Source organism: Photinus pyralis, unplaced genomic scaffold (genome assembly GCF_008802855.1).
Source record: "Photinus pyralis isolate 1611_PpyrPB1 unplaced genomic scaffold, Ppyr1.3 Ppyr1.4_unclustered_Scaffold7925, whole genome shotgun sequence".
Taxonomy (NCBI): Eukaryota; Metazoa; Arthropoda; class Insecta; order Coleoptera; family Lampyridae; genus Photinus; species Photinus pyralis.
In genome coordinates, this window is record NW_022172276.1 from 21,312 (window position 1) to 26,745 (window position 5,434).

General features: G+C 37.4%; 1 long non-coding RNA gene across 1 annotated transcript; it reads left to right on the top strand.

Annotated features, from left to right (window-relative positions):
• Positions 1-2,981: 2,981 nt before the first annotated feature.
• On the top strand, positions 2,982-5,113 carry LOC116182893. Its single transcript, XR_004147640.1, has 4 exons — positions 2,982-3,315; positions 3,366-3,446; positions 3,500-3,599; positions 3,650-5,113. It is a non-coding gene; the product is annotated as an uncharacterized LOC116182893 (long non-coding RNA).
• Positions 5,114-5,434: the final 321 nt, after the last annotated feature.

Here is a 5,434-nt window from a genome sequence, read left to right on the forward strand (position 1 = left end):
CCGAACGACGGACCGTCCAAGTCAAATATGATGGGAAGACGCGCTCAACCTAATCTATCGTAATCGCGCCGCCGAGACCTTTCCAACGATACCTCACACGCCTTCGTACGACTTTCCGTTACCGAGATTCGCATTTTGGCGACGCCTGTCGACGTCACCCGACGCCGCCGTCGCTAACAGTCCAAATTGTGTCCTTCCCTCATCGACAACAAACGGGTCGCGAAACGTCGATAAAAAAAATTTTGTCACAAACGAGTATATATATATACTCAATTTATATATATACAATCCCGTATCTACTCGTACGCGATCGATCTCCGAAGTTGTACGTATAAACCGGGAAAAATTTCGACCGCGTCTTCAGTAGGCGCCGGGCGTCAGCCTGTGGCCGAAGGGGGGGCCCGTGTCGCTCGGGGGGGCGGGGGTGTGCCTTTTTTTTCTAAGTCCACGCGCATGGATGCGTTTTAAAGGGCCGCGCATCTCTTAATATCTCCCTTATTTACCGGCCGATCTGGACCAAATTTAAACCGTAGCTGCGTCCGATCGGGAGCTCGAAATGGGATTTTCAATTTTTTCCTATCCCCTCCCCTGTTCGAGATATCGACGCATCTCTGTCGTCTTTCGACCTGCGACCTCGATACTTCGGAATCACGCGTTTCGCGACATTTCTAGACGATCTACGCAATAACCGTTTTTTGGATTTTTTATCAAAAACTTAAATCGCGATATCTCGAAAACGGAACGTCGTAGATAGGGGTTCCTGGGTGTCTTTAGAAAGTTCTCGACCTAATCTAACCGATGGGAGGGTCGAAATTTGGAAACTGCGATACCAGCTCGGAAATGACGGAATCGAATGGCCCTGGTCCCCAAACCTCTCGATACCAAATTTCGGCGAGATCGGTCGGTAAATAACGGAGATATAGCAATTTGTAATTTGACACCACCGAAAACACTTAAAACGCGATATCTCGAGAACGGTGCGTCGTAGACGGGTCTTTATAGGTATCTTTGGAAAGCTCTCGATGTAATCTAATCGATGGGATGGTCAGAATTTCGGAATGGAGATAGAAGTGCCGAAAGGATGGAAACGGGTGCCTCAATTTCTCCAACCTCTGAATACTGAATATTTATCGAGATCGGACTATAAATAAAGGAAATATAACGATATGTAATTTGACACCATTGAAAACACTTAAAACGCGATATCTCGTATATTTACACACGTGCGCATACTGAGAGATCAATATATGCTGCACCGCTCTTATAAAATATGACAATAGTAATTATTTGCCGCAACCAGGTATCGTGTATGTGCACCTATATACTAAAGTCACTAGATATAGAAAGTAACACAATCATCCGCCATTTTAGTGAAAATTTGCTGCCAACTTAAAAAAATTTAAAAATAAAAACTGAATATCAGTAATTTTTTATAGCCTAACTTCATAGTACTGTCATGTTTTATATAAATATAATCCCATCTCTAAACAGGTGATACAATCCCCAACATTAAAGTTACTAGAATTTTTTTGGGCAAAAATTATGCTTTCTCTCTTTAACACACGAGCCAAATGGATTGCGGTACTTTCTATATTTATCCAATACAAAATATAACCTATAATTTCACAAACTATAATTTCTAATTCTTATTACTATCGTTCCTTTCAACACGACTTTTTTCAAGACTACCAGTTTCTTTCGAATATTTACAAGGTGGGTAAATTACTTGTAAATTACAAACAAACGTTTTTTTAGTTGTGGCGTGTAATAGGCAATAGGTTTACTTCGACAAGCCTTTTACTTCTTAGAAGAGAATAAGATGCGTTTGCAGTTCTGTTTCCGTAATGGAACTAAAGATGAAAGTGAAGTTTGGGAGTAGGTACTCGATACGTTTGTGTATACAGGAGTTTCGATAAACGGATGTCAACCGTGACGAGGATTACAACAATATACGCCGAAATGCTCGTCGTTTACTTGAACGGTTTCACATACAGGAAGTCTTGCTTCTGGGAAGTCACCTGGCCGCTTAGCGATTGCTAATAAGGCGTTTGTAAAAGATATTCTTGCTCGTCTTGAACAAAGTCGAAAAAAGCAACTGCGATAATTTGTCCCACTAACGGATATCTCATACGGAACGTGTGACACTATTGCCTGGAGAAAATTGTACTTCTATCCTTTAAAGTAACCGTGTTACAAGAACTCATCGTCTGGACTTGCAAAGTCCTAAAATATTGCATGCAAATTTACTAGATGTCAACGTATTCGAAACCGTTTACACACCATTGCCGAATTACGAGCAGATATAGAAGCTACCGTTTGAAGCATTATGCAACGGCACTTACATGCCGGCTTCGAAAACAAAGAAAAGAGTGGACCCCTGTCTTAATTATGGTGACGAGATCTTCGAACAGTTGTTTATAACATGTGATTTATCCAATTACTTCAATATTAACGATTTGTAAAAGAAATAAAATTGTTTCAATTGTTGTAGCAATTTCCTATTCGTATAATTTCACATCATTTGGAAACTTACAAGGTGATTAAATCTTTATTTGGGTTAAATATAATCATATGTCAAATGTTTAATTTGTTTTGAAGTTTAAGGTTATAAATTAGTATTGGTGCCCCGCGCCTATTGCGGCAAATATTTACTAACGTCATTATTTATTGAAGCGGCATAGTAAAGCACTGTTCGCACTGTATAGCACCACAGAATGTAACCGGCTATCCGCCATTTTGATCAAATAAAAACTGAATATCAGTAATTTTTTATAACCTAACTTCATAGTACTGTCATGTTTTATATAAATCATTGAACTATATACTCTGTAATAATTTTTTTAAGAGACTTGCCAGACGGGTACGTTCAATGGGGAATATTTAGCTCGAATTATTAGCTATCAGATGCACCTTTCACCGTCCGAATCGATTGAAAAATAAAGGTTCTGGAAATTTTTTTGTAAAAAATACGTTAGTTCGTCTGTGCCAATTTTCTTTTATAATTTTTAAACTATAATTCGTAGTTATATACTTACAATGGGAAAAATTTAGCATAATTAGTACTCTATTTAAATTGACCTCTCCGAAGAAAATCGAAATCGCATTAATCCCGTGCCGAGAGGTTATATTTAATAAAAATTAGGGAGTCACGTCGATATTTAGATCCCCGTCGCGAAGGTAGTTCATTCTACGACGGTGGCGCCACGTTATTTCCAGGTTCCATTGCGATCACGTTTCGTCTTGGGTGAAGTTTAGTAAATTTTTCATTTACGTTCATCGGTCCATTTATATTGTTTTTAATTGTTTATTTTATTGGTAAGTGAATTATGGTAAACGATCAAGTTATGGCGCACGTATTTTTTTAGATTTCGAAGACATTCTTCCACCTCGTGGAATTGGGATCTTCGTGGGATCATTTTACCCTCTTTTATCGTTTAATTTATCTTGTAAAGTGACAAATTCCTAGCAACAATGAAATTAAAAAATCTTTTGTTAATAGGATTTCAGGTTACCTTCAGTTCGACATCGGTATGGGGCCACCGAAGAAGTTGAAGGGGGCGGCTCTGAGTTCCCCCGTAATGCTAAAATTCTTAGACTAGGTATGTATAAATGTGATTCTATTGTCAGATTGATGAAAACTGTTTTTTAGAATGGAGCATTCGGTTTATTGGTTTATTAGCCCCCTAACCTAAGCTAACTAACTAACATCCAAACACTATCTTTCCTCGAACGAGCGGAGAAAGCGGAACTATCAGCGGAAATGACCTAAACAAAACACCCTATCCGAAAAATGAGCTGAAAGGGAACTATGTTGTTGTTAGGGAAGTATTATACACTACGTGTACACCCCTCAACGCAGTACGCCGTGGTACACGTCAGGGAATACTCCCCAATGGAAGTTGCGCAAAAAAGCACTACTTCCTAAGAAAATAGGAACCGCCGCAACGTTCAAATGAACCTACGCGGTTGAAATGTGGTATTATTTGAACGGTTATATTGGGCATGCGCCGATACAGAAGATGTATTTTTTTCAAATGGCGCCATCTATACAACTGTCACGGGAACTGTCAAAAAATCTGGGACATTACTATTTTATGTAAAAAACACCATTTTTAAGGAAATTTAACGTGTTTTATCGTTGTTATGAAAATGTCATCGTAAACAAACCTACATTTGCACAATTTCGAGTAATCGACTTGATGTCGACCAAAAATTCATGCCGATGTGCATGTTGCTACGTAGCATAAAGACATTTACGATAGAAATGGTATGAAAATTTATTATTGATGTAACAAATTATCCGTGTTCTTCAAGAAGAAGTCCTATAGGAGGTTATTCATCAGTTTATATTCCGGTTAGAGCAAAAAGTATGTCCAAGATTCTAGCGGAAACGAAAGCATTTCGTCACATGAAATATTCATGCTTAGGAAGGTAGCGAAGGATTAGTTTTAGTTCGTTACCTTCCACTTTTATTTCTACATGTCCACATAGTCTACTAGTATTAAAGCGACCACCTATTACCACTTGGTCCAAACAGCGAACTACGATATCATTATAAAAAGGTATAAAAGCTCGTACTTCAAATATACTTATTACCATTGAAGGACACGATACTGTAATATACAGCACCTTAAGTTATCCAATACTTGCTTGAGGATGAAGTCCATTTGTAAAGAATCTCCTATGGAAAGGCACGTGAATTACTACCTACGAAACACTATAGGTTCCAACAAAATTGTAAAAACTTCTTTGTCTTAAAATTTTTATGCTTTCCTGTACATATTATAAGGATTGTGTTAGATATCGTGAACAATTTTAAAAATCATCATATTTCCATGCCTAATACATTCATAAACAACAAATAAAATAAGGAATACTACACAAACTCCTCACGACCACTCAAAATGATCCAATTATTTTCATGGATTTCTATTATAGCATGTAAACTCTGTACGTGGAGAAATCGTAAAGAAAATTCTCCCGATGAGGATGAACCTGTTCTACAGGAGGCTAAAACAACCCCGAGTGTACAAACAGGCTGAGTAGAAAAATCACTTTGTATAGGTGTTGTTTCCACAAAAAAAAAACAAAAATATTACTCACAAATTCAAAAAAATTATCAAATCAGTCTGCTTAGTAGCATGTTCTTACCACGCCAAAACTGAAACTGAGAAATTGTCGTTGTTGAACACTGAACAATGCGAGGTTTTTTATACCTACATATTTTATATAGACTTCTTTAAAAAACTGAAAATGAAAGGTGTGGCATCAAACAGCTTGGGACGTTAGGTTATTTGAAGATTTTTAAAAATTTTGTTTAACTTTTTTGAAAGACAAATTCAAACAAAAATTATAAATGAAGCTAAATCGAATGTGACATCAATCTGCGTTGGACATTAGGTTATTTGTATGTTGAAGAAATTTTTTTAAACTT